Below are 12153 nucleotides of genomic sequence, written 5' to 3'. Positions count from 1 at the left end.
AAAGGGAACAATTTTGCTGCTGAAAGGGAACAGCTTTGTCTCCACATGTGTATGTGTGTGTACGCAGTGGATGGTTAAAACTGTTCATTTATTTCATCAGTTTGACTGGTATCAGTTTGACTGATAGCCAGTTTGTGGACTGGAGAAAAAGTGGTCTGGTTTTCAGTGTCTCTTCCACGTGGCTATATTAGCCTGACCTGTCATTTTTTTTATTCCTCCTTCTTAATGTTGTACTTTGTACCTGGTGCTTATATGCAAATATTACTTTGTATTTAAATACAGTGTAATGTAAAATGTCTAGTATTTACCATAGCTATGTCTAGCATTTACCACAGGCCACCTTCCTAAAATTTTAGATTAGAATAATTTTTTTTTCCCCAATTCAAATGAAATGATGAAAAGAAGCAGTAATCTCATTTCATGTCAAATGATGGGGCCAGATGCTGCTTTCAAGTTTGCAAGGAGGGAATTTGCCCAAATTCCAACCAGAAAGACCAATATGTGTAACATTGCCATGTTTTAAAACCTTGCAACATGATTTCAGTGAGACCTTAAGAAAAAATAATGCATTCTAATGTGATTTAAATTAACTGGACACATGTTTGCACTGGCAATTATGTTAATATGTTAAAGACCCCTTAGGGCCGAGAGAATAACTCTTACAATCCCTTGAAAAAAAACTGTGTGTGTTGCAAACAAATAGTTTATTGCTAAATCTGTTTGAGCAGTAAAATTAACAGAAAGATTTTTCCAAGCACTGAGGTCAAATTCATGCTATACAATTTCAGAGTATCACTTCTGATATACTGACTTCACTGACTTCAATACTTATCCTGATGATGGTTTTAGATCAATATTTATAAGATATTTTCTTGTAAAATGTCTTTTTAAATAGACAGAAAACTTTCATTCTAATTCAGAGTATTATCGCTATTACTGAAATCCATTAACAGATTTGGTATAAGGAATTACCTCCCTTTCCACATTGTTTTGGGGTAGGATGGTCACCAGAGATTATGCTGATGAATATAAGGGAGCTAGGTGCTGTTAAGATCAAGGTAATCCTGTAAAAATACAAATGCAAACAGAGTCCCTAGGAAATTGTGGGGTTTGAATTTCTTGGAGTTTGATTATACAGTCCTTGACATCAGTAGTAAAAGTCTCATTTATTTGGGACCTTACAGACCATTGGAAGATGAAAGTTTCTGCAGTAACCTTTCCTGTACACAAGCAGCAATATATTAGCGAAGTCTTTCAGCAGATACTCTCTTTGAAGAACAGTGTAAAAGGAAATGAATGCTCTTTCTAGGAATATACAGAAGACTTTAATTTCTGAATTTGATGTTTAGTTGTTCTAGAGCCAAGGCCGATGAAATCACATACATATCCCATACCCAGGGGCAGGAGAAAGGGTTTATTCTCCAGCAATCTGGTCCATATTACCCCATTTTCTATCCAAGGTTTGGAATTTACACAGAACTACAATGATTCATCAAGTACTGTCTTTTCTCCTTGAAAATGACACTATGTTTGCATACATATAGCCCTTTTAACAGGCGAAATCACCATGAAGGTTGGCAGCATTGAATTTTTATGTTAGTACCCTTATCAAGCTCCTTTGTCAGTCAAAGAGAATATAAATAAATCTAATCTTTATAACAACAGTAAAGTATATCTCAACCAGAACTAAACAAAGGGTAACAATATTAGCAATACTAATAAAGTTCTGTGTACTCAGCTACTCTACAGAGTATTCAGTAGAGCTACTCTCTACTGAATACTCTGTATTCAGCTACTCTATCTGTGCTAGTCAAGAATTATACCTCTGGCACAACCACACACATTGTACGCAAACTCACAAAAAGCACATGAAAAATGAGGAATCTGGAAAGAGATACTGAAAAAGAGAAACAGATTGTTTTGAGTTTACAAATTTACTTCTGCTTCTATAAGTAACATAATTTATGGAAATTGATGGGAGTTCTGCCTTTTTTAAGAACAAGAATTCATCAGCATACAAGAATTCATCCATACAAATGTGCTTCAGGGGTCGTTGATAATATTACACAGAACTGAAAATGGAATTGCTGTCCACTGTGATGAGATAGATACAGCTAATGAAAGAGTAATAAAAAAATGGTTCTCTTCATTCTCTCAGTGAAGAATTACTCTAAAATTTAAGATGAACGTTACAGATCCCTCTAGACCTCTCTTTTGGATCAAATACTTTGTCAGGTTAATTTCTTTCAATAATAGAATACTTTTTATTCCTCTAGCCAGAATTCTCTGTTAATAAAAAACACTTGGACATTGTACCGTCCTACGTTAGTCAATTATTATTAATGTAGACATGTTATACATACATTATCACCAGAAAATGCTTAGGTGATTCATTCTAATTGTCCACTTCTGTCTATCCATCTGTCTGTCCATCCATCCGTCTGTCTGTCCTTGTCCTTACACGAAGCAAGAAGGCACATCCCAGGAACCAGTAGATGTCAGCCTCTGTATTTTACGTGGAAGACATGCATTGGCACAGAGAATCCCTCAGCCCTGTTGTCATCTCTCACAAATTGCCCAGACTTGACTTGTCCATGAACAGTTCATTGCTTCTTTCTTAATTTACAGTTTGGTGTGAGGATCTGTAATTCTTGTTTTTATTCTCATTTTGATGGCATCCATCCAATCTGCCACAGGCACTGGGAACAAGATTCTCCACCATCCATATGGATGGGATCAGAGATCACAACATTGCTGACAGAGGAGCAGAAAAGGCAAAACATGGCAACCTGTGAAAACATCTGTCTCACCAGTTTGGGAGAGATGTGTCTTTCATAGCCAGCCAAACATTTCACATTTTGGACTTCTGAAAAGCAAAATAATTCAGATTCAGATTGTTACATTAAAAAGTCAACTGGCAAGCAAGCAACGCAGAGTTTCATGCCAGGAGACAATGTGCAACACTATTTCTGAGACAACCACAGCGTCAAACATGTTCTTCAAGACACAGTGACAGAAATCTCTACACAGAGAAAGACAACAAAGAAATAATTTGTCACAGTTGTTATTTTCATTTAAACATCTGGGTGTGCATTAAAACCTCCAAAAAAAGTAGAGAGAAATCTTTCTGACTTGAGTGGGATTTTAAAGAGACAACTACGGGTGTTGACAGATACTAAACTGAATTACAGGCAAAGAGGATGAATGCATCTGGTAAGTTTCTTTTCACTTGATCCAACGTTTCTAGTCTTTTATACATTATTAAACTTTTTTTCAGAGACTATCTTACCACAATAGCAACTGATTTCCTGACATGGCCTGAATTTAGTATCTCCCAACATTTTCCTAAAAGTCACAGGAGAACACCGTGAATTTTGTCATAAGAAATGAAACTGGAGTGAGTTTATAGTCAATCCCATGGCACTTTTCATAGCAGTTAGGACATATTAGAGCTACGTCATTGGCTAAATTCCAAGTTGGCTAATTATATTCTTTCTCCCTAATGTTTCCTGCAGTTTCAATTAAATAAGTTATTAATTACTTCCCCTCTTAAAAGCTGTTAGCAGTACTCCTGGCCCAGAATAACTTCTGCATTTTGTCAGTAGTATGTTTATGCACCAAAGTACTTTGGGATCCTTTGAAGAAAGTCACTATAGAAATGTGTATGTTTCTGGATTTATCAATCACAGTGTTAATCACAGTCAATCATGATGTCAATCACAGCACTCCTGCATTATTTATACTGTTACTAATGAACATATTTTATTTTTATAATGCCCAAGGAACATTATAATGAAAAGATGCAGCCAAAATTCCAATAGAAAACCCTTTTCTTTAAAGTAGCATATATCTAATGATTTTAGGATGTACTTTGGATGTAGTATGAGTATACAGATTGTTTGTGATGACTTTCAGCTTACTGTGCATGAAGAGACTCTTCAGACTATACAGTCTAGCTCCAAAAACTCCAAATCATTGTGTTCCTGTCATAGTCCAAATCTTGACACATTTCACCCACTTTAATTCTGCAATAAGTTCTGGGTAGGCACAACATCAAGTGATCATTTCAAAATCAGGAGCATTTTAAATTTTCCGTGGTTGTTTTGACCAGCTTGCTTTTATTCTCTTCCATATGCCTTTATATCACACTTGTTAATTCCTGATACTCCTGGATGTTTCTTCTTTAAAATATTACAATGTTATCTGTCTTCACTCACGCATGCGTTAGCCTAAGTGTAATCTTTCCTCATAAAGTAGTTCTTGAAGGCCTCTAACCATCATAATGGCTAGCAAATGTGACGCCCATCTACAAGAAGGGCCGGAGGGTAGACCGGGGAACTATAGGCCTGTTAGTTTGACGTCAGTGCCAGGGAAGCTCATGGAGCAGATTCTCTTGAGTGTCATCACGCGGCACTTACAGGGCAACCAGGCAATCAGGCCCAGTCAGCATGGGTTTATGAAGGGCAGGTCCTGCTTGACGAACCTGATCTCCTTCTATGACAAAGTGACACGCTTAGTGGATGAGGGAAAGGCTGTGGATGTGGTCTACCTTGATTTCAGTAAGGCTTTTGACACCGTTTCCCACAACATTCTCCTCAAAAAACTGGCTGCTCGTGGCTTGGACTGGTGTACGCTTCGTTGGGTTAAAAACTGTCTGGATAGCTGGGCCCAAAGAGTTGTGGTGAATGGAGTCAAATCCAGTTGGAGGCCGGTCACTAGTGGAGTCCCCCAGGGCTCAGTACTGGGGCCAGTCCTCTTCAATATCTTTATCGATGATCTGGATGAGGGGATTGAGTACACCCTCAGTAAGTTTGCAGACGACACCAAGTTAGGTGCGTGTGTCGATCTGCTCGAGGGTAGGAAGGCTCTGCAGGAGGATCTGGATAGGCTGGACCAGTGGGCTGAGGTCAACTGTATGAAGTTCAACAAGGCCAAGTGCCGGGTCCTGCACCTGGGGCGCAACAACCCCAAGCAGCGCTACAGGCTGGGAGATGAGTGGTTGCAAAGCTGCCTGACAGAGAAGGACCTGGGAGTACTGGTTGATAGTCGGCTGAATATGAGCCAGCAGTGTGCTCAGGTGGCCAAGAAGGCCAACAGCATCCTGGCTTGCATAAGAAGCAGCGTGGCCAGCAGGTCTAGGGAAGTGATTGTCCCCATGTACTCGGCTCTGGTGAGGCCGCACCTCGAGTACTGTGTTCAGTTTTGGGCCCCTCGCTACAAGAAGGACATGGAGGTGCTCGAGAGAGTCCAGAGAAGGGCGACGAAGCTGGTGAGGGGTCTGGAGAACAAGTCTTACGAGGAGCAGCTGAGGGAGCTGGGATTGTTCAGCCTGGAGAAGAGGAGGCTCAGGGGTGACCTTATCGCTCTCTATAGGTACCTTAAGGGAGGCTGTAGCGAGTTAGGGGTTGGTCTATTCTCCCAAGTGCCTGGTGACAGGACAAGGGGGAATGGGCTAAAGTTATGCCAGGGGAGGTTTAGGTTGGATATTAGGAAGAACTTCTTTACTGAAAGGGTTGTTAGGCATTGGAGTAGGCTGCCCAGGGAAGTGGTTGAATCACCATCCCTGGAGGTCTTTAAGAGACGTTTAGATGTTGAGCTTAGTGATATGGTTTAGTGGAGGACTTGTTAGTGTTAGGTCAGAGGTTGGACTGGGTGGTCTTGGAGGTCTCTTCCAACCTAGACAATTCTGTGATTCTGTGATCCCTGATATTGTTCTCTCTGGCTCCATTCAGACATTACCGCTCCCTCTGACCTCTGAGATCTCAGTGGCAGAGATACTAGGAAATGGGTGGGACACACAGTCTTTATTGATTTATGAAAACAGCCTGAATAATTCAGGAAACACATTACAAGGTGTAGGTCTGCATCTCAGGAGCTGACACAGAAAGCAGTCACCCGAAACTGAACTGAGGCAGCAGGACTTGGAAGGGCTCACCCCAGATGCGAACAAGCAAATTGATTCTGCACAATTTTCTGTTCCCTGTGGCAATGCCATTCTTTAATGCCTTGACCTCTTTGCTTCTGTCAAGTTTAATGAGTAATCTGCTCAGATCACTAAAGTCTGATGTTCTTTCTTCCCTTCTTTCAAAGGACACAGTAACTATAATACTTTAGACACATTTTTCTGGCTTGCCACCTCTTGCTTCCCTTTAAAATACAGATAGGGAAAAATCAAAAAGCCCTGAAGAACTTTTAAATATGTAACTCTAACTAAGCATTTAAAAGTTGTTAACCAATATTAAAGCTAAGAAAAGTTTGAGCACTTAATAAACTAAATCCAATTGATGTACAATTCCTCCTTCTCTGAAAATGTAAGAATTATTTTTTTCCCTGTATCTGCTGTCCCCAGTGCAGCTTCAAAATATTTACATCGGGCATTCTAAATTGGTACACAATTGTTTTGTGTGAAAGCACTCATGAACTTTTTTGTTTGTTTTTAGTTTTGAAATAGAAGTAAGTAAAAGCAGGTGACAGTACCAAGTTCCAAATACAGATGAAACAAATATTTATTGTATTATTTGACAATAGAAGGCAAGAGATCCCAATTTAAGGACCTAATATTTGGACTCAGAACTTCTCATGGGGCAGTACAGACATTTAGGCACTTTTGTATGTGGGCAGTGCTCTTAGGAACCAAGTACAATCTCAAACATGTTGACATATTTTCAGTGAAAGGCTTTCTTCAGCCACATTCATATCAAGCAGTAATTATTCAGTTGAAATCCTGTTAGTATGTACATTAGACTGTTATGCTAGGTAGCTGAGTATAAAATCAGATGCATGTTTAGATGTAAGGACGCATCTTCCAGCTCCACTGACCACATGGTGGGAAGAGTGTAGAAATGCAAAACGTGAGGAGGTGATATGGAGGGCAAGTAGCTTGTATGACTTCACCTCCTTGAACTTCTTGAGCAACAGTCAGCCATGCCATGATGCATTAATGGTTAGAAAAGAAAAATAAAATACTGTTTGCAAATGTTTTTTCTCACTACAAAGACAATCCTATTTTTAGTTCACAATAATAAATCTTGTAAAGTTTAATGGGGAGTTAGGGATACAGCATGAAGACAGACATCCACACATAAACACCCCCAACAAGTATCCTTTAACCTCTGTGCTGCATCCAGGTCTAAGACAAGGCTTTAAATTTGAGTTATGAGAAAAAATCAAAAGGAAGACATATCACCGTAAATATTTTACAAAGTTCTGGTACCATTTTGGGGACAGCCTGCTATGCAATATATTTCCTTCAGGATATTTCTTCTATGAGCTGTAGGTATAATGCATCTTAATTCAAATCTTCTAAATGGAACATATAAAATCATTTTCTATAGAAAGAACAAAATACAGTGAAATTTTGAAGGAAGTATAGCACAAAAAATATTCAATATAGATTTGCAGGCTTTATTTATAGGCTTTGCATTGTGTGAAACATAATCGAGTGTTTTCTGAATTATAGTTGTGTAAAAATATCTATTAATTATGTGTCCAATAAATGACAACATATTTGTTTTAGAAAATCAATTCTTATTTAACTTAGATGCAATAACTGGTGAAATATATTTATTTATTTATTTAATTACAGGAAAGCATGCTAAAATAATTGTTATAGATTAAAGCATATGATATGTATACGTATCACATATATATGTATGTCTTATGTATACATGTCATAACTACGTGAATATGGTCTTTTCCCAAATGCTCCTTGTGTATAGCAAAACTGTATAAAACCATATGTGGTTTTTATGGTAAACTGAATCAATGCTTCTAAGTTGCTGCCTTGATAAACAATCCCATGTAAGTCATCTTGTGATTTTCAGATACATACATATGCAGTCAGAAAAGAAAGCGAACTGCAAATTTCTCCTTCAAGGTTAGCAATGCCTTCAGAACGAAACAGATAAACATCTCTAGTGTAGTAAACATAACTAATGTAGGCAGCTGCTTTGATACGTGCCAGAGTAATGCTGTCTGTGCCTGCTGAAGGGAAGTCTGCAGAGCAACATTCGCAACAGTCCCCTTATTTTTTTTCAGTGTCAAGAAGAATCTGTAGAGTGGAAAAAAAAAAAAAAAAAAAGCCAAAAAAAGAGTAACAGCTTCTGAGGACATTAGGTTCAGTTTAAGTGGGCTTCTCAGATGTTCTTAAATGTTACATATGCCTTTATGGCAAGTACATAATGCCATTAAAAAAAAAAAATATATCTGTGATAAACAACTGTTCAGGTGTTCAGGTACTACCCTCTGACATGGTAAAATATTTACTACATGTCTGTAAGTGACTTTCATACTTTCACACCTCACAGTCCATCGTTGTCCAGGGAAACTGATGACATCTTTGTGTCAACTAAATGCTTTTAATTCATCGAGCACATTTTTTGTATCTTTTATGCCATCCACTGAGGAAGGATGCATTTCCCTGTGGACATGTAGGAAAAGAATTGGACCTAGGTTCTCTTTTCAAGAAGAAAGGAAAAGATAATATTCCATTTAGGAAGTAAAATGCTCAAACATTAGGGTATTTGAAGCATTTGAGTTAACAATCTCGATATAACTTTAATGTTGTTATCATTTTTGCTATTATTATCTGTGAAAACTGGAAATATTTACAGGTGGATGGATTGAGCTTTGGTCAATGACTCACTGTCAAGTGAGAGATATATTTGCTTTGTGAATTATCCCAGTTTGGTTGGCACAGAGAAGCACTAAGTGTGGTCTTGAGACAGGCAAGAAAGCACGGAGAAATAAGCTGCAAAATCCTTCACTGTTCTCCACAGTGAAAAAAATGCAACTTTACAAAGGACAAGCCTAACTGTATTTTTCATGCAGAAGTCAACAGGCATCCTCATGAAAACATTTTTGTTACATGTTAGCTAAAATTTAAATATTGGTTTCAAGTTTGGGGAAACAATTTGGTTTCTTAAAAAAACAGTTTTAAGTATTTTCCCTAAACTGTTTGAAAATAGCAGATCCATTAGTGCTGAAACATTACCAGCTAAACTACCCGGCATGGAACTTTTCAGCCCAGGTCCTTTTTAAGCTTGGTCAAGTTATTAAGTTATCAAGTTGTCAAGTTATTGTAACTCAGAAGATAATGTTTTATAGTGTACAGCATCAGCCTAAACCACAGGCCTTGCCACATACCATACGCCAGTATTTGCAGAGTAGAGAAATGGTCTCTTTACAGTCCAGAAGAATGAACTTACTTTATGTGCTATATATAAATAATTTCTTTCATCTCTGGCATATGAAAGAGAAGGGTTACTTAATAAGCACTTACCTCAATTTAAAACACTTTAGGACATTAATTAACAGACGGGAAAGCCAATTCTGTTGAGACAATCTGAATATATCTGAAGAAAATTTTGTACGTCACGGGGTGGGTAGGGTGGTCAGCACAATTCTGTGTGGTTTCCTGTGAGTCATGCCATCTCCAGTATGGGTACTTAAGGTCATAAAAAAAAAAAAAAAGACAAAGAGCTTACATTCCCTACTTTATGCCCTGGAGCACAGGATAGGAACTATCATAATTACTGCTCTCTGCTAACAGAAATGATACATGCAATTTGAGGATGAGGCTTCTGCAGCCGATGAGACTCCCATGACTCCCTACTCCTCCCTTCAGCACTCAAGATTAGGGGTGAAAATGACATTTATGCTCTGTGGCAACTTCACCCTGAGCATAACACCTCTGGTCTTCTTCCATTTGTTTTTCCTTTTGTCTGTGGTTCATAAGTGTGAAGCTTTAAAGGGTCTACAGAACTATCAGCAGGATAGTTTTAGTGTGTTCCAAATTGCTAAATAAATTGGGACTATTGCCAAAGTAATAACCCAAATAACAATGCTGGACCATACTTTACCCGTTTCAGTCTTTCCACAAAGCTTGATTAAAGTAGACAGGGCAGAGGCCCATGAGTGTGCTATTTCAAGTAGTTTTTAACATGATTTGTTGAAATTATGCTGGCCCTGAAAAGAAAATTCTCATCAGAATCAAAACAAGCCTCATTAACTGTGAGGTTATAATGTCTTGGGCAGATTAGCTTTTGGGTGATTTTAAATAGTGCTGATCAAGTTTAACCAGGAGCCTACAATTTAAATCACTCAGTTCAACCTCTGGAAAATCTTTTTCAATGTACACACTACTCTTTATTTGAAAAGAAAGATTTGCAGTGAGGAGATGCCTTTGAAAGGCAACAAAGACCTCAGAAAAAAACTGTGAACCAAGCTAGTCCATTTTGCCCCCATCATCTACCTCACAGAACACTACGACAACAACATAAATACCTTTTTTCTTAATGAAGTATGAGTTATATATTTTCCTTGTATACATCATTAAACTCTTTATACCATATCTGTGAGTAAGCCAGGTTACGTACGTTTGAAAATTCACAATATATTTTACCAATAGTTTGTATGACTACAGGAATTAGTGTTGATATTACAATTAAGTCTAGAAGTGTCTGTGTAATTGAGGTACCTGTCCTTTAGGAGCTATACATAGTAAGCCTTTCTTTTAGTAATACCTTTCCTTTAGGAGCTAACACATAGTAAGAGACAAGCAAGTTTTATGAGCTAATTGAGAATTAGAAGAGAAAACCGCATAACAAACAAACAAATGAGCAATAGGAGAAAAATGCTTGTAAGAGCTTAAGAAATATGCTACTGGGACAGCTCAGTCTGGCCAGTGATTCCAACCTGACTGTAGCCACTGGAGCTTCTACTGAGGCAGGACACATAAGCCTGTCCCTAGAGGGTATATCCTGCCTATCCATTTTATTCACCTATTGCATAAATCTGTCTGATCCATTTTTGAACCTGCTGATACTATCTGCCACCACAAGATTCTGTGCCAGCAAATTCCCTCAGTTCATTAGCCACTGTGAAAAAAGCAGGTATTTAGAAATGGATGGATAGAAACGGAAAGATCAGAAGATACTTTTCACCTGTTACTCTATTTTATCTGTTCTAAATAAACCTAGTCTGGACAAGCAAACCCTAGTTGTATAACAGTGGCACTTGGTGGCTAGCTGATTCATTCCCTTGATTATTTTCTTTTACCTTCTCTGTAGTCTTTGATTCCACTAGATACTTCTTGAAATGTGGGAGGTAGAACTGCAGACAGTATTTAAAGTGTGAGCACATGGTCTTACATGCAGAAAAAAGGCATCTTCTGACTTTGTTCTCAGTATTTGGATGATGTCCACTATTTTTGGACATTTGCTGCTGCTGAGCCATTAGTTTTAATGAACTGTTGGTGATGATGATTACTAAATCTTCCAATTTGTAATTCTCTGACTAGCATTATGAAGTTGAACTTATCAGTGTTATATATGTTTTTGAGATACTGTATCTATGTTTTTTTCTCACAAGATACAGTAAAACAACTGATCTTAATGATACAATTTTAATGATGAACAGGATAATCTAGGTATTCTCTCAGAAGTAACTGTCTGTACAAACTTTTCCTTCAGAGGACTGTATATTTCCATTTAATTCTTACAAAGTGTTGCTATTTTTGTCCATTTGTGGACAAATGCTATTTGTCCATTTATGGACTTGGTATTATGTCAAAGTTCAAAAAAAGGTAAGACAGCATTTGTTTGACCACCCAGGAAAACACTCAACTATAGAAAATGCTTAAGCACAGGAAAGCCCACAGGAGAGCAAAACCACTGAGGATTTAACTACAATATAAAAGAAAGAAAGAATTACAAATTTGTGCACCAACTGCAAAAGCATTGGGAACAAGAAGGTGAAATAAAAGACATATGGAAGTGCTTGGGACTGGAAAATGAAAAGACTGGGTCTGCCACTGAGTTTTGCTCCACCAAAGATAGACTTGGTTAACTTTTACTTCTGTAAAAGGGTGAATGTTCAAATCATTTCTCACATCTCAATATCCATCTTTTTGCTTACAATGTGAGGGACTTTACCAATAATAATAGCTTAGATTGCTATCCAAGAAGCACGCCTAATCAGTTTAATGAACTTCTGCCAGATCTGAGAAAATACCCTTTTATGAATAATTTAGCCCTAAGATGTAAACTCATTCTCCTCTCTCCAGTGAACTGCCTGGTCTAGTAACCACCATCATCTTCAAAAATCCCATATAATGTGAAAAAAATTGAATTAGACTTCAGCGCCTGCAGCCAT

At 37.9% G+C, this 12153-nt stretch overlaps 1 long non-coding RNA gene across 1 annotated transcript; it reads right to left on the bottom strand.

The window, feature by feature from the left end:
- Positions 1–1302: 1302 nt before the first annotated feature.
- On the bottom strand, positions 1303–9448 carry LOC121071345. The gene is made up of 2 exons (XR_005820539.1): positions 9281–9448; positions 1303–2866 (listed from the first exon to the last, which is right to left on the bottom strand). It is a non-coding gene; the product is annotated as an uncharacterized LOC121071345 (long non-coding RNA).
- Positions 9449–12153: the final 2705 nt, after the last annotated feature.

The sequence above is a fragment of the Cygnus olor genome, chromosome 5, assembly GCF_009769625.2.
Source record: "Cygnus olor isolate bCygOlo1 chromosome 5, bCygOlo1.pri.v2, whole genome shotgun sequence".
In the NCBI taxonomy this organism is placed as follows: domain Eukaryota; kingdom Metazoa; phylum Chordata; class Aves; order Anseriformes; family Anatidae; genus Cygnus; species Cygnus olor.
The sequence above is the reverse complement of the archived record's forward strand: the minus strand, read 5'-3'. Positions and strand labels throughout refer to the sequence as shown.